The sequence below is a fragment of the Scophthalmus maximus genome, chromosome 1 (assembly GCF_022379125.1).
Source record: "Scophthalmus maximus strain ysfricsl-2021 chromosome 1, ASM2237912v1, whole genome shotgun sequence".
NCBI lineage: Eukaryota > Metazoa > Chordata > Actinopteri > Pleuronectiformes > Scophthalmidae > Scophthalmus > Scophthalmus maximus.
In genome coordinates this window covers 21,538,032-21,561,557 of record NC_061515.1, presented here as the reverse complement: position 1 = coordinate 21,561,557, position 23,526 = coordinate 21,538,032, and the positions used below count along the sequence as shown (strand labels likewise).

Genomic DNA, 23,526 nt, shown 5'->3' with positions numbered 1-23,526 from the left:
ACCAGACAAATTTACCGTAACTGTAGATGAGGTTAGTGAGGAGGTCAAAGGTCAGGGTAATGCAGGGATAGACATGCGCGGCTGCATGTTCTGTGATGCTATCACTGATGCTTTTGGCTCAGGGCTTCTGTTTGCTGATGTGTCTTTTTGCCGACAGTTAATCCTTTAATTGTTGGCAAAAACAAATCCGTCATGTTTCCAGGCCAAAACAATCATGAGTCAACGTCTCCTCCAGAGAATTTATTCTTTCCAGGTAAGAACAAGATCTCAAACTGAATTTTGTCCAGCATGGGAAACCAAAAGTCTCCTTAGTGATTACTGTATTTGGTGGGTTCACAGCTCCCTGACGTGCATTAAGAGCCTGTTAAAACACGTACAGTACATTCCTATGAGTAGATATGACATGTTTCCTGGCCTTAAAAAAAATCTCAGCAACAACTAGCCCAGTGTCCTGAGTGCAAATGTGTAAACCTGGAGGTGGTGAAAAATCCATCCCTCCGCTTTGAAGAACATGGACACCTAGAGGGGGGTGGACACAGCCTTGTTTCAACAACATTAACTCCGATTACAATTACAATTTTCGCGTACAATCATAAAATATAACCGCAGAGCCCGACAGTAACACAAACCACTCCTGCAATACGTCCTCCTCGTGTGCTGGGTGGTGTTGCTTCTCTCTGCGGTTGCATCATGCATGGGTTTGACACATGACACCTCTCAGACAGGAAGTAAGAGGGGATTTTCTTTCTTTTTTTCAATTTTTTTTTCGGGGTGAAATATATCACCGTGATGATTCTGATTTTCCCGCAGCAATATAGTTTTGTAAGAAATGCAGTCATCCCCCAGTCAAAATCATCTATTTTCTGTAGAAGTAGCCAAGTAACTTTAAACTTCAAGTTTAAACTAAAAGTTAAACTTCATTGCTTTATTCAATCTTTTATTAATTAGTGTACGGAAAGACAGAGGTTGTGTGAAAGTTTTAACGATCTGCCCTCGGCCGAGGGAGTTGGTGTAAATACAATTATTACCACTTCATGCGACGTAGAAAATCAAACAAAGCTGTTCTGACCAGAGAGCGGAGAGGGACATTTTGAAATATACAACGCCTGCAATTCAAAACAGCTGTCAAGTGACTGCAGTTCAGCCTCTTGAGTGTTGAATCCACATGCAGTTTGTGCGTCAGCGCTGAAAGCAAGTTGTTTTCCTCTCGAATTAAAATAACGGTTTGCCGAGGTTTTTTGAATGCATGACAGAAGAGCCGTAGTATCCTACATCACATCTCCTCTCCGGCTCCTCGCTGCGCTTGTTTGCGGCTCTCACAGCGTCGCGACATCAAACTCAACATCCCTCGACGGGGTTAGGCTCTGTGATGGCCACCGAGAGAGCCCCAACGCCACAACAGGGCTCCAGAGATTGACGGACAATTAAAGGCCGAGAGGCGAAGGCGAAGGCGAAGGCAGTGTGATCTGCAAAGGACTGCTCAAACATGCAAAAAATAATTTAGTTTACATTTGCCACGAGCAAGAGTGAGAGAGAGAGAGAGCGGGGAAAAAAAAGGCTCTTCTACTCCGAGCACTTCTGATCTCGCTCAGTTGGACAAGAAAGCTCGCAGAGAGAACAAGATCGCTGCATAGAAGATTGCGGCAGAAACAAATGCTTACACCGAGAAAGTATTGATTTTCTTTTTTTTTTTGTTGCTCTTGTTAGCTGAAGACTGAGCAGAGGCTTCTACAAATGACCACTTATTCAACTGAGACTCCACCATGAAAACAAAAGTGTTAGCCATCTTTGTTTTGCTTCTTCTACTGCTGTGGAAATGGGGTCAGATGTGTTGTGGCTCCAAAAGAAAAAGGTTTGGAAATGCAATATGAATAAAAACTCAAACTCATAAGTATCACCAGACACACAAGTGATACCTTTTATCCTATTTTCTACCTTATTTATTGTTAATTCTTTTGTTTTTCCCTCATATACAATTGCACAATTGTTTTTGTCTTGATTTTTTTTTATTCGCCTGTTTCTCAGTCAAAGTAAGATGCTGTTGAAAGCCCCAGATAAAAATTTAAACTGGCAAGTGGACCTTGAGTGACACTACCATTTCCAAAGTCAGCAATGAACTTATTAATAAGTTATTTTATAAAATTAATATTTCTGTTTGTGTATTCATGGATACATGTGAATGTGTATTGCACTTTATTAAATGATTAAGTAAGAGACCTAAATCATTATGAGCAAAACATCCGCGGAGATAAACAAAGTCTCTCTTTCACTCGTATTGATTTCTGGCATGAAAGCGGAGCTTGTTATGTGTCAGTATTAAAGTTTGGAGTGATCTTAACGTTAGATAGATTTATCACTGAGGGCTGAAATATTGCCTAATGAATCTTCAGCTTTTTTTCCTGAAGCAGAGAGTGCATAAGTTATGGTGCCAGTTTATTCAGTTTAACAACAGCCCCGCAGTAACCCTGACATTCATAGAGGTTTTAATGAATCACTATTTGTTGAAACAGAAAAGGTGTTGATTTGACTGTGTGGTTATTATATATGTAGAGGCTGCAGTTTGACACGCTGTTGCACTGCATCGCACTATACTGACATGTGTTTCTCATATTTTGTTTGCATTACTCTATAGAACCTTTGCTTTTTTTTAATAATGCATGTTTGTTAGGACTGTGCTGACATTTCAGCTTTCATATGACAGTTTTTACACAGAGAGAAAGGGGGGTAGGAAGTGGGCAGTGACATGCAACAAAGGTCAAAGTTTAAAATCAAACCAGAGATATTGCTGTGGCATGCAGCTTTAACCATTTGTAGAAATGGTCTTGGAAGCAGACAAAAAGGGATGTTGCACATTTATGTAATGTAAAGTCTAACTGTCTAACTGTCTACTGCTTCATCCAGTTACAGTCTCTGAACCAGCGCCACCAAAAAACAAATGCTGCACATTCACTGCACTTGACAAAAAAAACGGTTTTGATCGTGATTCTGATAGATCGCAAGAGAAAACTTTTCACTCTGAGAAGAAGAAGGGGGAAAAAAGGGACTCCTTATTGCCCGCTGAAATTAATAATTGACAGCATCTCCAATGAATAATTTATCAAACATTTGAATAATTGTTGTAGCTCTAATCTTGACAGACATTTGCATATCAGCATGCTCTTAATATCTGCCCCTATATGAATTTAAATCCTCTCAGGACACAAAGATAGAATTAAAAGATCTAACTTACATCTGCAGAAACCTTGTCTGGCACTCAGAGGTTTTTTTCCGCTCAGTTCAGATCCCGTGGACCAGCTGCACTGTGAAAGAGATCAAAAGAGCCTATAAACTTACTACGCATGAGAAAAAACAAGATCTGCAATCACGTGTAATATTACTATAATACTACAACATGCACACCTTAAACACAGGCAAGTACATGAACAAAACAGATACAGTATATCACCAAAATAAGTTTGCCATATCTTCCTTGGAAAGATTGCTGCCTTCAAATACAACTAGTGGGCTCGGCAACATGGACGATAATATTAACATTACTGTCGTCGTCACATTAGCAGGCTGGCAGGCGGGTAATGTAATGCAGGAAATCCAATGCCATAATAAAAGAAGGAATATCAACATTTTGCAAAGACATACAATTCTGGAGAAAAACTTTGTTAGACTAAAACGACAAAGATTTTGGATTTGGATTCGCAAAGCGTGATTTGCAAGTGTTTACACGATTTGTTTGTTTGACGAGAGATTCATTAAGGCTACTACAAATGTTACGGTTCTGGATATGAAATAATTATATAACATTTTATCAGCATGACATAAAAAAATGAGGGGAAAAAAAGACATGGTTGCTGGAAACTTGACCTGCATGAAGCAACCTCCCCGTTACCTGGAAATGTAAAGTATGCACTGTGGAGTCCTAGATGTAATTGGGTTTGACCAAACTTAATATCACACAACCTATTTGCCTCCAAACATGGCAAAAACAAGTGTGATAACGTGCTTGAGTGTCTGCTGAGATCACTGACTACAGTATAAACTATAGACGCCAGCAAACTAATGTTTTTTCACCAACTGTGGCAGAACTTTGCAGAGAAGTCAGCTTTGAACCCTTGGCCTCTCCGATAAGACTCCGGGGTTTGCAGTTTGCTCGTTTGCGGTTTCAAAAGGTTTGCATTATTTCTCAGCGCCGGCTCCGACAAACATATCTATTTCTTCCTCCGCCAGAGTTTATGGCCCAGCAGGACTTGGAGAAAGTCAGTTCACGGTCTGCTGGGCGCACTGTATACCTCCACTGCTCATTTTTAGACACGCCATCCTTTCCTGCATTGTCATCCGCGACATTTGTTATCTTGACGCTCAAAAGGATTTTGGGGAATGTTGATATAAGCGGGTGTAGGAAGCAAATTGCTGTTGTGTTCGCCGCTTCCTGCCATCTTTCTACCCATACCGAGTGAAGCTATCACTTTCACCTCTCGCGTTTGGCCATTTTTCTTTGCAGCCACGTAAAACAGACAGACAAGATTGTGTGTGAGTGTGTGTGTGTGTGTGTGTGTGTGTGTGTGTTAGGAAAGGAGTCAATGATCCGTCTTTTTATCCCGGCGTGCTTGTTGTCAAAAGCTGCCTGGGCTGAAGAGACTGTTGTCCACAATTGACTGTAACAATTAGGGCACGATCACAGTACCCGAGTGGAGCACTTAAAGGCTAATTTACATGTCACTTTGCTGAATAAAAAATAAAAAAATAAATAATGGGGGAAAAAAATAGTGAAAAAGATATTCTGCTTTTGCTCACCTTCCCTTTCACCTTCTCTTTTTTTCTAGCTATCTCCTCTTTCGTTCTTTTATACCCCACGCCTTGTAAACTGTAATTTGTACACTGCTTAGGGGGAACCTGGCAGAAGAGAGGCGGCCGGCATTTCCATTTGAAAGGAGGCAATCAGCAGGCTACTGCTGAGCCTATTGTCCGGTGGAGGTGGAGGGGGGGGGAGCAGAGGGAATTTACAGGCAGCGAAGTTAACCTTCTGATGAGGTACATAACACACACGATTTACATGCGTACGCAGGTACAGTAGATATTCCTGTGTTTGCTGATATTCTCGCCGGATTCTGTTCTTATATCACAACAACTTGTATTCTTATCCATCAGTCAGGTTGGGCAGGACAGCATTTAACCACACCCCCACATGGTCATGGCCAAATCTGTGTGGTCCCATTCATATGACACATGCTTCATATTTTCAACCAAAAGTAAAAATGTCACTTCAGTATAACAACTTTTGTCATATCCCAATGCTACATCATGGCCCTGAAACTATCCATCAAATACTGGTTTCAGAAAAATAAATCGCAGGCCGAATTTTCTGACGTCATGTGTTGAGGTACTGAAAGCTTCAAAAATTCTATTGCTTTAATACTACTGCGATTGATTTTGTAACAAAACAAATTCAATGAGTTCACTTTGATTGGTTATGGCCTCCAAAGTCTGATCTCAGCTCAGACAGACGGCCCCTCCCTCAGTTCGTCCTCATGGCCCAAGTTATTTTCTCCTGTTCTGACAGGCTGTTTGTGACAGGTGCAGAATGTGTGTGTGTGTGTGTGGGTGTGTGTGTGTGTGCATGAAAGTGTGTATGTTTGGGGTGTGTGAAAGGATCCCCTCAGCCCCCCACCCCATCCATCTCTCACACACAGACACACACACACACACACACACACACACACACACACACACACACACACACACACACACACACACAGACACACACAGACACTCCTGCTGTCCTTTCAGAGAGAACATAGAGGAGACAGAGTGTGTACAGAAACAGCAGGTTGATGGGATAATGCCCATCATCTGTTGCACCGTATCATTTCTGTGCTGCCATAACCTGCTTTTGTTACGGCTCTACACACACGCACACACACACAAACACACACACACACACACACACACACACACACACACACACACGTGAATGAGCACGTGAAGATAACATAATTTAGAGTACGATAGAAAATAACTGAATTTGGCAGAAATGAATGAATGAATGAATCTTAATCCTAAAACACAATCCTACAAGAAAAACTTTAAAAAGTGTTATGTCAATTTAAAAATGTACAAAAGCCCATGTGTGCATATGTACAGGTGTGTATGTGCGAATATTTGAGTGTGTGTGTGTGTGTGTGTGAGGTGTTCAGGCATACGTCAGCCCGGACAGGGATTGTTGTTGGGCTCAGCCTGCTCACAGTAATCATTGGATAAATTCCCTTCTCTGCTGTGAATGACCTAATCCAGATTTTATGGTCATTATACCAGACCTGTTTCATTATGCCGTAAACATACAGAAGAGATAATCTTAATCTCTGTAATGCCACTGTATACGATAACAGCACTGCTGTTGCACTAAAACCCCCCCTGCTCGTTGTGTTTTGTCTCAGTTTCCGGGCGACAATTCAACATCACTGAGAATTTCGCAACATTTGAAGCCGACATTTTCCCCCTAAATCCTTGAAAACACTCCTTTTTTGCGAATAGTTGAGTTACTTATATGTGTATCAGGTTGAATGTAGGTTACTAATCCCAGCGATTGAGCCTTTAATTAATTGCACAGTTTTGTAATAAGGCTGGGAGGATTAGTGTGTGGACAGGTGGGCAGATTTAAACCTCCCTGGGCTGGACACATGTTGAGACTGAAGGGAAGCCATCATCCCAAACAAAGAGGGATTTTTAATTTTTTTTTATTTCATGGAAATACTCCAAATGTCTGTGTTATGTGCAACACAATATGATTCCACTGCATATAAGCCTGAGTGTAAGCTTGTACAATCCATGCGCTGCCGTAAAGTACCATTTTACAAAAGGCTTGAAAGGGTTTCTACACAGGAGCTTCTAATGAAATGTTCTCTATGGAACAAAGGTTACTTTCTTTTTTGATGGACATATCTTTATTCCTCAAAAGGTTTTGCATATAACCACGGTCAAAGATTTTACACAGTTCTCAATGATAAAAGGATGAAAAAGAAGAGGTGTTCGTTTTGTTAAATGTGGATGTCTCATCTTTCACTGCTCAGGCTGTGCAATGTTAAACGGCATTGAGCAGTATAGCAACTCTCCCTTCCACACACACACACACACACACACACACACACACACACACACACACACACACACACTCACGTTTGCCAGGCTCCATGCTAGTTGTTAGTGGCCCCAAACCGTTTCACAGCACATTTAGGGTTTGATCTTCGTCTAGCGATACGATGGCACAGCATGGCCGAGCTGCCTGCTGCACACTCTATACACAGACCCTAGAAACAGACGAACACCACTTAAACCGCCCAGGATCACACCTCTGTGATAACTGCTGAGAATAATAAAGAACTGCTGCTTGACTTCCGACTAGTGCTGAGAGAAGATACATTTCTTGTGCTGTTTTAAAAACTATACCTCGTACTCAACCTAACGTATCTAAAAAGTTTGCAGAGAAATATCTTTAAAGTTGCTCACAGGACATGTTCCTCTGTTGAGAGAGCGAAAGAAAAAAGTAAATGTAAAAAAGTCAGCTGCACACAAAATGTGAACGGAGAAGTAAATTCACCGCATTTCCTTTGTGCCGCTTATTCGTCCAGTAAAAATTTGACATGGGTTCAGTATTTAACTTGTGCTGCTGGTGTTGAGGGTCAATGTTTTTTTCTGCGTCCACACTCATACTTTCCACAGTCAAACTACTTCCTGATTCTTGTCACTTCTTTTTATCCAGTGAGGACACACACATTTTAGTTTAACGGCATCCCACTCATTTAAAAAGATTTCATAAGACCTGGCGTGGGTGCCCTTTTTTTGACCTGTGCGTGTTGAAGGGTTACTTCACGACAGCACACGTTTTGGCAAATATTGAGACACTGCGATAAAGCACATCTAAAGCCAAAAAAACTAAACACAAAGAGTCCTGCAAACCAGACAGCAGGGGCTTCAGTGCCATGCTCCAATCCAGTTCTGTCGCCTATTTTTGGGGGCAAATGGGGGAAGAGGAGGGGGTGGGGGGGGGGGGGGGGGGGCATTTGGGGTTTGGTAGGGTTGTTGGGGTCTGTCTTTACAGAATTGTCTATCAATAGGTGCAGCCAGTGTCAGTAGTCCTTCCCATCAAACCGGGGCCTGACAAAGAGGCGGCGGCGCATGGGAAAGGGGCAGCAAGGTGAAACTAATGCCATGGATGTTTGATTCATCAGGGCCTCATTGTTGGCGGCCACGGCTGATTGTGAAGGTGCAGTCAAGCAAAAGGGGTGCGGAGTAATCAGTTGGATTTATGGTGCCGAGGGCCTCGGAGAGACAGAGAGAGAGACAGAGAAAGAGAGAGAGAGGGAGAGAGAGGGAGGGAGAGAGAGAAAAAAGTCAGACAGAAGCTGTTTGCAGAGCAGCCAGCACAGGTCGGAAACACACATACCTCACATGTAGATAAACACTTTTCGGATGTGACGGAGTCCTACATCCCTGCACTGACAACAACAACAAAATAAAATAGACAAAAAACATTAAAGTCTTTTTGACTTGAGGGGAAATCACCTGCACATGGACACCACCTCATTTCAAAATCTGACCCTCTAACTGCATGCAGATATCCATGTGGACTAAGACACATATGTACATATAATACAATAGTCACATGCAGCTTGGCAACCTGCACCAACAATATACAATATGTCCTGAAATGAATGAACCCTCTGCAACTTGATCACAGGAATATGTATAGGAGGGGTCTGGCGATGACTTTCATATTATCCAGGACATGCAGAGGGCCAACATTTGATTATTTGCGACTATAACGATCCACTTATGCACCGACGACCTCTATCGAGTTTGAAACTACAGCCACTAAAGGAACACACTGTGTACAGTAGTAAGTACTAAAGTAAAGTAGCTGTGTAAAACGGGGGTCGACAAGTGCAATATGATCTGTGCACAAGAAAAAAAGTGTACTCAGTTACTCTTCGAAACGACTTCATAGGACTTTTCATAGATGTCTCCTCCGTTTCCTTCTCCTTCTCCTTTGTCGCTCCACCAAGCCAACTCATTTTCACTTCTCATCTCCTCACCTCCACCCTTCACTCTGTCGCTCTCCTTTCCTTCCTCTTTCACTTCCACTTGTTTTTTTGTCGTTTTTCTCTCGCCTCCGTCTTCCTCCGTGAAACCACCCCCCTCCCCACCCCCCCTGTTTTTCTCCTCCCTCCTTTCATCCCTCCATCCACCTTTCTGATTGGTTGTCTCGGAGGGAAGACAGATGTAGGGCGAACAGCGGCTAAGCCGTTGTACTCTTAAGCCTAATGTGGAAGTTTTATATGCAAAGAGGTGAAGCAGGGAGGAGGGGAGGGAGGAGGATGGAGTTTGAACTGATTAGGATAATTCCTGCTTTTAATACAGCTGTCCCTCCAGCTTAAGGTAAACCAAATGTTGCCATCGGAGATTAGTGTACCTTGCCTGGTTATTAGAGAACCCCCCTCCTTCCTGCTCACCCCCTCAGACACTCACACTCAAACACACACACACACACACAGACACACGTCAGAAATGTCTGTAAAGCCGCTCTCGCTGGCATTAATTTGAGAAAGAGAGGCGGGAAGGAGAAGGGGGGGGGGGGGGGGGGGGGGGGGGGGGTGGAGAAAAGTGTTGCAACTTGATCTTCTTCTGCACCTGTTGGGAAACCGCGTGTTGGAACATTGTGTGTGTTCTCTGTCTTGTTGCCTTCTGAATTTCCTCACAGGAATTTTAAGGACAGACAGTGTAAGTGATGACATTCCGGCTCGTTCTCACTTCAGGATACAACTTCAGGGTTGAGTTACAGAGAAAGAAATTGGCCTCACTTAAAGTCCTCACAAGTGAAGTATTTCAAGAGCTTTTTTTTTTTTTTGTTCTTCTTTCGCAACAGTTGTCTTTAATGTTTTACAGCCCAAGAACGTTTTTCTTCTCCCGTAACTCTGAAATAACATAACATTAACATTTTAATTCTAGTTATTTGGATAATTTACTATTTGAAAATGAAAATCTAATTTTTGCTGGCGTTATTTTCTGACTGCAAAATTTAGAGAGAGTATCTGCACGTCAAAACCCCCATACTCAAGTGACATAACAGGGGGTTTACAAGGAGGAAAATACAAAAAATATTCAAAATTTTGAACCCAACAATCTGATCCCTGTGTAAAATGATATTTTCAAAAAGACGGAACAACCCCTCCACAATCTAGGAATGAAGCACCAACAGCCAATGAAACACAGCACTATGTGTGTGTGTGTGTGTGTGTGTGTGTGTGTGTGTGTGTGTGTGTATGTATACCTGTGCATCTGTTCTGGCCCATCAGTCGACATGATCTTAGTCAATCCTGCCAGTTGGTTTAATACCTTCACGCCCCAGAGAAGAACAAAACACACACAGTTTTCTCACACTTGGCATCGCCTGTCAAATATTATGTCACCCCGCTCCGAGACACAGCCGTTAACGAAACCTGAGTAGCCGAACGCAGCGGAGTTGGCTCCGGAGTCTTATCTGAGACGCTTTTCAATACTCCAGCCGCTCGGCTGAGTTCCTCTGTGGAGAGTTTAAGCGGTTTCAGTCCAGAACCACAGAAGAACGGGAGAACAAATCACCAACACTCCATTCAATCCAGTGGGAAACCCAACACTGAGGATTACAGAATTTGCTGATCACCAGAACAGCGTACTTTCTTCCTCAAATCAGTTTTTGGGGGATATCTTATGCAAAGATGGACATGAGTACAATTCAGTAGGATAATACTGAAGGCAACTGATGTTCATATTCTTATTGAAAAGCTGACGATAGCTGACTCTAACTTCTAGCTCATGCTACGTAGACGAAACACATCTGAGTCATCCAATCAAAAGTGGACGTAGTCAAGATCTGATCACTGAGAGCACATTCTGAGGTGGTCTGGGACCCAATGTGACGGTCCCGGGCCACACTGAGGGACTGTCTCCTCAGCTGACGTCCCCTGACCCCGCCCCAGTTTCACAATGAACAAAAAAGTATTTATAGACTTCTCACTGTTTCCTGTACATTGATTATTTGTGGCCAATGCCGTGGTATTAATTTTGACAGCCACATATTGATTTTCCATGAATAAAATTCATTATAATGCCAGGTGTGAACCGACGCACTGAGAGCCGTTCACTCGCCATCAGAGGCGCGCGGTAATGCCAGGTCCGAACACACGCGGCCTAAGACCTTCAGATAGACTTACATAACCTGAACATCTGCAGCTGTAATATCATTCGTCTCCATCACATGTCAAGTTGTTCTTAAGACATATTATGCAATAGTAATATGTGTATACAAATGAATACATCGGAGAAGACACTCATTCTAATTTGGACTAAAAGCCTTCAGTGACAGGAGTTGGTGGAAACACTGAGGCACATTCTCCCTCACACACTAGGTGGGCATGAGCAAACCTCTCTTAAGCACAAGTAAGTATATACTAAATACTATGTGACCTAGTTCTCACAACGTGTACTGTAGCTGTCACAGAATCAACCCTAATTTTCGAAAGCAAGCTACTTTTGACAAAAACACGGGGAGGAGGAGGAATCCGTTGCCTGGAGCGCCTGACGTGAACATGTGAAGATTTTCCTCCCAAACGAGATATCCACTGACAAGTGGGGAAACATCAAACAGCCCTAAATTAAAACAAATGATGGCAATTTGCCATGGACAGTAGGTGTGTGCGTCTTATCTCTTCAGCTGACAGAATGTTTTACATGCTTTTTCGGGGCTCCGGAGATATTACCTGATATCTTTAACTCCTGATGGTGTGAACACAAAGCAGGTTATTACTGAAAAGTCTTTTTCGATTAATTAAAGCTCCCCGTTGGTGCCTGGAAATGGGAGTTATACAGAAATATACAGGGTCGTGCGGTAAATAAGTAATGTGTGTTCTACCGAAGCCGAATCTGAGATCTGAAATTAGGTGATTTGTTGTGTTATGCTTTGATGCAGGTATGTCTATTGAATAATGAGGAAATATACACACCTTTTACCTTTATTATTGAATATATATTCAGTATTCTCAGTATTTTGGAGCTATTAAGAGTTAACATGACTAAATGCCAATGTTGAGGAATTCCTCAGAGCTGACACATGACTTGTATATTTCAGGCCTGTCTTTGCAGTCACCAGAAAACAACACTGTCGCATGCAGGAAGTCTTCACCAGATAAAAAAAAGGTTAAGAAAAAAGAAAGTGTGCTCACACACATGCAGAGGCAGCAATGCTTCACTGACACCCCGAATCACAGAGAAGCGAACACTCCGAGTCAGAGGAAGCCATCAGAGGTGATAATACCGCTCATTTCTGCCTCCCTGACATGTGAAAGGATGGTTCATTGGCTAATGCTCAACAATAATACACCACCGTGCACACCGACACACACACACACACACACTATGACACCACATGAGAGGTCAGAGGGCAGAAGAAGAGAGAAATCATTACAGACACTGACCCACACAAACGGATGATTACCGCCGCGAAGGCCCCGCGTGGATCGATGTGGAAGAATTCACTCTATTATCAGGGGTTGGGTAGTTAGACAACATACTATGGGTTAAAGTTACAAGACTGCGGCGGTTGATGTTATCGACGCAATGTGGGGAGGAATCACAGACAGATTAGAGAGAGAAAGAAAACAAAACTGAACTTTGTGCGGAATTGAAACCCCTGAAATGTTGCACAATGTCCTTCGTTGCAAAAGAGGGACATCGTCTTGGCTACTGTATCAGAGGGAAGTTTGCATTCTAGGTTTTTATTTGAAATAAACAGCACGCAGTTTGTGACTACAACAAATAAACTTCAAGTAGAGTTGAGAAAATTTGATGCATGATTTTTGCTGTGAAAAATTCCTCATATAATAATCCTGACCATACCAATGACAAAGAGTCATCAACTAGGATTTTTTTGGTTGTTAAACTCCATTAACCCGTTAAGGGTCAAAACAATGAAAATAAGACTATATTTGTAATAACGCAGACTATAGCTGCACCCGGAAGATATTTAAAAAACATATTAGTATTTCTGATAAACTACATGGATTAAAGACATATTCACATCCGTGTTTAAATCCTAATAAGTAAATCTGACTTGACTCGGAACACAATTCCAGTGGAGCTGAGAGCGAGGCGAGGCGCGATGGCTACAGGCGGGTCAGCGGGTTAATCACACTTGACTCGGAGCTCATTGCGATTGTCTGGACCACTTTGGACGTCGAGCGTGGACCTTTCAGCGGAAATCCCATTAACCTGGCGAAATGACCATTTAAACACGGTGACTGGAGCGCCGATTAGGCTCAATTTGAGATTCCCGCGAAGCAGTGCAGTGGTGCTCAGCCAGAGCGAGGGCTGCAAGGGGAAAAGTGAAATGCAGTGTGCGTGAACTTCACCCAGGCCAGTAAGGTAACTCATCGGGAAGACTTTGAACACACAGAGCACCGCGTCGAACTGCAAAGAAATGTTTGTATTTTGCATCTCGTCAAAGAAATTGTTCCTGTCTTCAGTTGACGTCTGATGTGAAAGTGTCATCCTCTGTTCCATAAGATATATTTTTAGTTCATTCCAGCCCTATGTTTTACCATTATTATAACATAAGTGTATTTTTAGACTAACATTGGTAAGAACTGCTTTCACAAGAAACCACATTTGTGTTCTTGACTTTTAATGGAAGATGGACTTTACATATTCTGGGCTCAGAAAAGGAAAAAGAGGAAAAGTAAATGAAATAAGAGCAAGTGCAAGAAGAAGGAAGGTGAAATATGAAGAAGAAAAAAAGGAATAAGACACATCACCTCATGCTGCTTAACAATAATTCACACCATCCTCTTTACTGAGGGATATGTGCGACTACGAGTTAAAATACGAACTAAAGCTCAAAGTTTGCACCACTGCACTGCTGCTGCTCAATGCATTATGGTTCCAAGGTAAGCGAGGGAGACCTCATGCGTTTCCTTACGCTGCGATAATCGCATGTCGCATGGCATCGATTTGACATGCAAACATGGCTAGCGAAGGTTGCTAATATGTTTTCTAATACACCGGAGCCTATTTCACCCTTACTGTAGGAAACAGGCTGCACTTTAACTACCATGCTTTCGGTTGTTTACTACACTGTTCTTCTTCTTTGTTTTATGGCGCGCACAGCTCTCTACCGCCATCTATGGCCGCCAACTGTCACTACACGATCATCAGAACCTGGTCTGCTCGCAGTGTGAAAGAGGCCAATTCCCGGACGACCTGCGTTTAAAAAACCCGGGTCTACACAGTAATTTTGGTGTGAAAGGGGTATTAGAGTGTTCGAGGGACTGGGATTATAGAAATGCAAAGGTTTAGGTAATTTGGAAGTAGTTTAATGAGGCCATATCAATATGGAAAGACAAGAACTTGAAACTGCAAATCTCAAGTTCAGCTGCAGCGGAAGAGCTGATAGGTGTGTGGGACCTTCACCAGAACTATCAAGCCAGAGTTGGTGAGAACTTCCAAGTAGGAGAGACAAAGTATTCGTGAGTGCGAGACAAAAAGGGTTTGTCCAACGTGCCAATTAAAGACCCGCTAATCTGTGAAATATCTCCTCAAACGCGTGATGCGACGCGATTTCAAAAAACACTGACAGGGTTTCCGAAAACTCAATCGGGCCTTTGTCACCTAAGGGGAACCTTGCCAGGACACCGACTGGTCTCACACCAGTTTCTGACACTGTGACGCCTTAATTAAAAACAAAAACAAACGGGCGATTGCAGCGGATGTAACGCTGACAATGTGTCACAAAAACACCCGTGTTGTGTTGTCCGCTCAGGTGTCACAGCTGAATAGAGTCATCATTCTAATGAGAAACATGGCTGATGAGTTAATGGAGTCAAAAGTGTGACTTTACCTGAATACATGCAATTAAATGAACAATGAAAGTATCCTGTGTGACTCCCTCTCTACATAATCAAACATAAGTGTGTGTGTGTGTGTGTGTACGTGTGGGGAGGGGGGGGGGGGGGGGGGGGGGGGGGGGTCTGTGTGCGAGGCTCTGACAGCCTCGACAGTTGGGATGGGCGACTGCCAAGCTGCTGCTAAATATACACTGGGGTCAGTCTCTGGCAGGTCCTCGGCTTTGTCAGAGCCGCTTCAGGTTTTCTGATAAAAGGGGTTTGCGAAGTCAAGAGACAGTTGTGACAGGGGAGAGGTCGCGCGTCGGGGACCTCTGCGTACGTGCGCGCAAGGACCTGACCTGTCGGAGGTTGATAGGCACTATAGGCGACGGAGGGGGGAAGGAGTTGTCAATGAGGTCCCTAGATATCCAGCCAAAAGGACTGAGGGTGTGCAGCTCTTTCCTGCCTGGGGTTTGTGGTATTTTCATTTGAATGTGTGTGTGTGTGTTACACGCACACTATAAAGAAGTTTGTGATATGTATATTCGCTCAAACAGCGGGGAGATATAAAAAAAAAACTAAAGAAAACTAAAGAGTTTATGAATCAATATGAAAAAGAATTGACAGCTATTTAACTGCAAAAGTTACTAATTCTGTTTTAAATTATGGTTACAATTTCTATGAATGGTTGAGCCAAACAAGCAGAATAGAAGACTTTCATTATTATCAGAATTATCAATACTACAAATAATTATTTGGAGTCATATGGTAATGAAATCTGTTTAAATTTGAGCTATAGTTACAGTTCAAACTAGAAAAATATTACATGAAATAAGAACATCTTCTTTGGATGCAAACAAATATCTTGTTAGGTTTAAACATGTGAAAATATCCCTTTTGCTATTATTATTATTATTATTATTATTATGTTCCATTACAGGAATAATACAATCTGCAATGTATCCACGAGACGTTTCCAATGTGTGTTTTCCAATTTGTGCGAACTACAGAAACTCATTCGCTGAAAGGCCAAGATCACAATCCAGTGCATATTTTTGACCGACAGGTGATTTGATAAGATCAGCTCAGAAAAGCGGCAAAGATTAATTGAATGAACTTGTAAAAACAAGTATCTCACTAGTGTACATTTTATGGGGGGCACTTTTTGCAGTGTGCCAGTGTGTGCATGTGTTACCCTGTCTGTGTGTGTGTAAGAGAGAGAGAGAGAGAGAGAGAGAGAGTGTGTGTGTGTGTGTGTGTGTGTGTGTGTGTGTGTGTGTGTGTGTCAGCCGAGCATTGATGAACTCAGCACAATGTTGAATGGGGCTGTTTTGGCAGCTGAGACAGCGGGGCCAAACCTGCGGGTCAGAGATAAACGCCCCTCGCAGCTCCGAACTGCGGAGAGGACGTCCCATCAGAGATGGGGAGAAAGCACAGGAAAACAGCTCGCTGAGGGGGCAGCGATGGGCGAGAGGTTAGACACACAGGCATGTGAGTGGAGGGTGGCTGGTAGAAGTCCCAGTACTGCTGTACGGGACTCTCTCTCTCCCCTCTCTCCCCTATCAACAACCAAGAAGACTGATCATTCTTGGGGAATTGACAGCTGTTTATTTTTATGTTCCAATAGTCAGTCATACTCTTTGGAATTATCAGAATGCAGGAAAATTATAAAGTTCACACCAACACATTTACACATGCACCTGTACTAAAGAAGCAGTCCAGATCAGTTTTTTCTCTCATCTCTTTATGACTAAGTAAAGGTTGAGAAACACTGCTCAAGACCACAGTGAACATAATGGAACTTGAACCTGTGATCCAGTCACCAGGAAGCGACCTAATCACCGCGAGGAAACGATAAGGTCGGTGCTTGATGTTTGGAGCAGGAAGCCGGAGCGGAGGTGACCGCTCCATTTAAACAGGCAAACCTGCCAAGATTCAATCTACTCTTGTTTTTGTGGGGGGTTTTTTCTCGCCATTGGCCTTCTCAAGATCGGGGGGGGGGGGCTTGGAGAATCACTGACTGGAAGCTTGAAGCTGCATTTCGGAAGGAAGTGAGTAAACGGTGTGATGAGCAGACAAAGGTTGTTATACTGCGATGTAAAAACCAGGGGAGGGCTTTGCTCAAAATGACTGTGCTCAGCACAGCTGATGTTTCTGGAGCCTCACCAACAGCTCCAAGGTTGCTGTACATAACCTCTGTGCTTTCTTTAGTTGGGACTTGGGAAGGGAAAGGCTTTGGCAATCAGTTATGTGTCAGATTATTACAAAACCCCTTGTTGCAGTTGCAATTTTGCAAAGTTTGTTCCGTTACATGAATATGAATGAATCATGAGAGTCAAACTCTCAGCCACCTTGTGTCTGACGAGGCAGAGCCCATGAAATGAGGAAGCACAGAAAAAACAGAAAGGTGTCAAAGGTGAAAAGTTCAAAACCTGGCTGCTCCGTCAACTTTGTCTGTCGTCCGCGAGTTTCCACAATGTGAACGCAGACTGAGAAAGTGCAGCGCACCGTCTGACAGTTCACTGATAGTGAATCTGAAAGCGGTTTTCAGTTTTGTAGAAAACAATACAGAGACACGACAGAATCCTTGCTGGGAGTCGGACCTCTGAACTGCCACCCACATCGGTCATTCAAGAGCAGTGAATGTTTAAGGGGAAACTAATGGGGGAACCTGATGGGAGAATCATCTCAGAAGAACCCCCAAACAAATACAAAAAATATCTGGTCAGAGAAATGAGTAAAACCTCTGAGCAGCAGCACCTCCGCGGCTGTGCAGTTTAACAGGGCAGCTCCGAGCTACAAATGAACAGGAGCGGGAAGCGGAGCGCCGCTGAAAAACGGCGCACCTGCGCAGCAAATCTGTCCTCTGTAAATAACAGTCAGGAAGAAGCCAAACCCAGTGTGCATCGAATAAAGAAGCACAAACATGTTTGCAGGAATAATCCGACTGCCGCCGAGGTTGCATTACACCTTTCATCTCCGCGTTTTCGAGAGAGTGGATTTGGCTTTCCGTCACGAGGACACGCAAACTAACGCGGCGAGAATGGAGCGAGGGGTTTGATCTTCCCCGTGGAGAGCGGCTATATCCTAACAGTTAGCCAAATGAATTGAATCAGCGGGATTAACGGCACCTGTAAAGACCTGTCAGGTAGATTTACAGGCGCCGCTGATAAGCCGGCGGCGAGGGATAAATGTGCCCCGTGTCCCATCAGCTGCCAGCCAGTCAAAGGAAAACCGTCCACCCCTCCCACCCCCCTTCTCCCCTGGTCTCTCTTTTCGTTTTCCCCCGGAGCTGCAGACACCTCCACCTTTGATAAGGTAATAACATCAGTCTTCCCTCCGGCTGCGGAGGTGAAAGCTGACTGCGGGATGGTTGGAGACGCGCTTTCAGGGTGATGAACGCAGTCGGGAACAGGCGGACTGCATGTGCTGATGCCTGTTTGGATGTCAAAGGTGAACACACCCTTTCTGTCAGCAGCAAAACCTTGTAATATGGAAATGGAAACGGAGGTTCAGGAGCCGGAAAAAAACAAAATCTTGTTTGTAACATACAATTCCGCAGTTTTTGAGTTTCTCCTGTGGTGTTTTTTAAAGATTTTTAAGAGAGTAAAACATTTGCAAACCTACAAAGTAGCATGCCACCATTGTTATTTTGCTAAAACATGGAATACAGACTGCAGCCGCTATTGAAGACATGCAGTAACGCCCCCGCAGTGATATTTCTGGGCAATTGTTAAATAAGAATAAGATAAGGGGATTTTGTATTCTTTGAAAATATAGTTGAAAGTTTGTTAAAAAATGTTAAAAAATAAAATGTTAAACAATAAGGTTCCATATTTTGTCTATGTAAAAGTGTGTGAGGTCACAGCTGTTCTGATCAATGAGGAAACACACCAAAGACCAGGAGGGGAACGGAAACTGAAATACTTGGCCAGAATTGGTTCCATTAGTGTCCAGGGCAGGATAAGGATGCATACTGTATGCGCTTGTCTCCATCTCTGAGAAACCACTTCACTGCGACGACGTTTAACCACGTTTACCAAAATGACAAATTCACTTTCAGCTGGTGAAAGGAAGTCGCATTCAGAGAAAAGTAGTAAGGAGTGGTTTTATACTGGGCCGTGGATAAATGTCATAAACATATAGGCAGAATTGGAAAATGACCGTCCGAAGAAAAACTAAAATCACCAAATCAAAAAAAACAAACATATGAAACACAGAGATGCACGTTTCTGAAGTGCCTTTTACTTTTCATAAACGGATCACGAGAGCTTTCAACACAGTCGCTCTGAGGTCATTTGAAACAGCGACAAGCTGAAGAGAAAACCCTGAACTGTGAAAACTCTGGGGTGTTCCTCCTCCCGCCTCTCGCCAGCCCCTCGCCTCTGCACATGGAGAATTTGGAAGCTGTCGGAGTGCACCCAATAGTTTCCGTCAACTCATCGATGACGGACAGAATGATACTCTGTGTACTCTGAGTAGCAGTGAGAGCTGGGCCACAGCGGCGTGAGTTCATTTCACACGTGCAGGAGTACATCCTCCCAGAGCTAACGTCGAGCCCTCACCTCGCCTCACAGCTGGACCTGCTCTTGTGTGGCCGACCTCGGTGCCGTCACCTCGCGGGGCATATTTCTTCGCATTAACTCGAGAGATACGACTCGATGAAAACTTATTAAGGGGTTGGTTTACACATCAAGGGTAGAAACTCACCTCAGAGTCGACTTTAATTGAAAACACCGGCTCACTACATTTACAAGAGGATCGTAAAAAAGCTCTCCTGGCTGTGACTTAACGCGGCGCAGGAGGATAGCGGACCCTGCCTGTTTGTTTTAAGTGTGTGGAAGCACTTTATGATGGTCAGTTACTGAGTCCCACTTACTCCGTCTGATTTATGCGCGCTGCGCAGCGACACTTCCTGCAGGAGGGACTGGGATGCGACAAGCTGCACCCATCCAGGGCGACCCGGGACAGAGTCCAGTGTCGGCATGTAGGCCACGTCCCTGGTGAACATGTTCTCACGGTGAGGTAATCCATGATGTCACCGCGGCGAGCTGCAGGTGGAGAACGGAGGGAGGACAAAAAAAAAGAGCATGAGTCTGACTGTTTTTTCTTTTTCTTTTTTTCTTTTGCGCATGTGTTTGCTCTCAAACCAAAGCACAGAGAGCTGGCTGACTGTTTAAAAGTTTTACTGCTGTCAGGTCTGCTGTGTGACTAAAGGTTTACATGGTTGTTGGGCGTCTTTTTTTCCGGTTGGACAAATCCCAGCTCATCGCCGCCGGCCAAATTGTGATGTTTTGTTTTTCCTGGGGATTTTAAAAGTGAAGGTGGTGTCTCATAAGTTTCTGATTCATTTCTACATCATCAATGCAGACAGGCAATATAGTGTCATTGATATGTTAGAATTTTACAGAAAAATCTGTTATTATATACACCGTATGGCCAAAAGTATATGGACACACAACCTTCTTGAGCACCATTCTGGTTCTTTGGCTCCTTAAGCCCAAACACACGCTTTGTGAAAAGCTCACTGCCTTGCTTTCGTACAATCAATCCTGTATAATTCCTCACATTTTCAAACAGAGAAGCGCCATGGTTTACCGACTATGGCAAGAATACAGGTTCCACCCAAAATTATTGTACTTTTCTGCAGTGTGCTCTGTGGAATCGTCCCAAAATAATCACAAAATGAAGTACAACCTGAATTTTTATGACACGCCACAGCACCATGTAAATTAAACAGTCATACTAACAATCCAGTGTCTTGGATTTCATCTGAAGCTGCACAAGGAGTACCTGTGAGCAAACTAAGCTTAATATCCCATACCCTCACAGGACCATCGCACGGATACCAGGGTAATTCCACCAGAGCATCGATGGCACGACTGCACTCTTCTCAGAACTATACAGTTCAATGTTTACACATATTCCCCACTGGTGTGGAATTCTATATATCTGTGAGAGGTAATGCTTTTCAAAGCCATGACCGAATGTGTTTGGATTGGCTGCAGAGAGCACCTTTTTAGATTTAAAGCAGGCTATGGAGGCTGATAGCCTGTCCAAAAAAACATATTCCATGAGCAAAACGGCTCCCAATAAAGAAGTAAATTTAATGAATATTTACACAAGGCTGGATACTTGTCAAACTTATGGGAATTCACAGTGTCGGGACACAGATCACTCACCAAGCTTTGGGTAGAGAGGCTCTGCATTGTGTCATAGAGCCACAGCTGAAAAACTTTGACAGAAAAATTTGGCAGATTTTAATCATTTACCTCAGTAGGTACTCAAATCAAGCATTATCAGGAGAGAGGCTGGCAGCCAAATAAAACAAAAACAAGACATGATTGAAGGAGAAATAAAGGTGGAGTTTATCAGGGTGTATCAGTATCAGGGTGGTTAATCAATACCAACGGAGCTGAAATGTCTCAATGCACCACTTTAGGTGCGGGTAGATGAGAATGAGTGTCGGCCAAAAGTACTCAAAACAAGCACCAGCTGAAAATTACTAAAAAGCATACAATAGTGAGCACAAGAAAAAAAGTTCAGAAAGAATATTTAACTCGACAATTAGACATAAATGGACTGTGAGTAGGTTGTGCTTTTCTCTGACTTTACTTAATTTATTTTGTCAAAGCAACACAATTGACGTCTGCAGAAGATAGAATGGGCGACGCTCATTTAGCAGTAGAAAATCAAATTACCCTTGAGCAAGGCACTTTGAGCCAGTCTACTTTATTGGAGCTTCTGTGGAAGTTGCATGTCTTTACGAAAAATTTTTTGTAAAATATCTGGCACTCTCAGTTCTAGTTCTTTTCCTTTTTTTTTCTCATCCTCATGGATAAATAAAGGAATCAAGCAATCTCCAAAGACGCTGAGAGCTGAGCGTCCGCACTTGTGCTGACGAGATGGAGGGCGGGGGGGCTTTGAAATGCAGATGGCGAGGCCTATTGACTGTCACCTGTGTGAAGCACTCTAAGTCCTGTCGCCGAAATGAGCCGTTTCAAGAGGCACATTGTGATGTGTATCGGCCGACAAGGCGGACTGGTGATGATTGCTCTATTGTAGCTGTCAGCTAGTGAGAACAAGGTATTCATCCTTTGTCAGAGTGACGTCTCCGCTCTCATCTCACCGATGAGAGCCCCCCCCCCCCCCGACTCCTCTCTCTCTCTCACCCCTCCCTGTTAACCTCTTGTCTTGATTTGGAATTACCGTTCAAAGGCCTGGTTTACTGGTGCAGCACCGCTGCCATTACTGTCAACGAGGAGAGATGCAGCAGCCATTGTGTTTGTCTCAACATGGCTATTAGACTGCTGCTTTTTGAGCAATCATGGTTGTATGTTGGTATGCAGTTTTTACAGTATTTTTCCCATGATACATACTGCAACTGAATTCTTTTCACATTAGAACATTGGTTGTTTTTTTTTTTTATCACAAATGGCCTTCTTAATCCCCCTGTCCACCTGTAGGGAAACCTGGGAAAACATCAATTAAATTACTTCACGTTTCTTTTTATAGTTGAGTTATGAAGGGGTTAAATAAGCATAAACAGTATATGTGGGTTAGAATTTGTTGATCTTTGGTTTGTTTTAAAACAAAATATGGCCTCAAACGCCAGCTAAAATTAACCTCTGTGAATAATTGTAGCCTGGTTTTTCAGCATTTCATGTTGATCTAATCTCTAGGAAGATAATTATGATGATATGATGATGAGTTTTATTATGGCTTTTTATTAGATGGCACAGTCTTACAAGACACTATGAATTAATATCACCCACATCCAAAAGACTTTTTTTTTTTCATTATCTGAACACCACAAACCACATTTCATTTAGCTTATTGTTTTGAAATAGTAGCAGGAGTCTTGGATATAATATCTGAAAACCTGGGGAAATAATATTAATCTGTGTGGTTGAACACCATAAGTAGGAAGACATACTATGTCTGTTTTTGGTGAACTGACCCTTTTAGAGGGTTTTCCATCATAACATCATTAAGTTGAAAAAAACAAAAACAAAAGCAGAAACCTTTGTGCTTGGATTTGTGATGAAATTTTGACAAATTCTGTCAACTAGACTAAGCAAATACAAACTTTCTGAGGAGGGTTGCTGTTCCCAGCACTGACGCTTAATTTTGCCTTCGGACACACTTAAATTAGATGCATGTTGTGTTGCATCGCAGTGACAAAAACATAGAGGTGTGACTTTGACAAAGTGCAAGACGCACAACAGCCTAAATATCACACTGTCCTGAATAAAGGCACTCACTTATAGTTTCTATAGCACCTCATTTATTCCCTGACACTAATGCTGCATACTGTGTCCGTGTTGTGCGCCTCTGCTTTATTTTCCCCCCTTTTCTCCCATAATTCAAAGTGAAATACTTCCAGCCATTTGACACAATTAGGCGCTCTCTTCCCACCGCATCGCATCCCACTGGATAGCCCTCATTATCACGAGCCCTTGCCTTTTAGATAACTTATAATGAGGCCGAAAATGTTACACATTTTGCTTTTTTTCTGCTACACCGTCGGTTCAAAGAGACCTACTTCAACCTAATTAGGAGTTCCAACCGTTGCAGTCAAATGCGTTTCTTGTTTCTTATGGGTTAACAGCGGTGAGATGTA

The 23,526-nt window shown here is 43.1% G+C and overlaps 1 protein-coding gene across 1 annotated transcript in view; it reads right to left on the bottom strand.

Annotated features, from left to right (window-relative positions):
- The window catches only part of zeb2b (zinc finger E-box binding homeobox 2b), a 112,089-nt gene extending 92,176 nt beyond the window's left edge, over nt 1-19,913 (bottom strand). Inside the window, exons 1-2 of the mRNA XM_035636729.2 lie at nt 19,783-19,913; nt 3,230-3,299 (exon numbers count right to left, since the gene is read on the bottom strand). The gene's annotated coding sequence lies outside the window, so the exon portion shown is untranslated. The remainder of the gene's footprint in view (nt 1-3,229; nt 3,300-19,782) is intronic.
- Nucleotides 19,914-23,526: the final 3,613 nt, after the last annotated feature.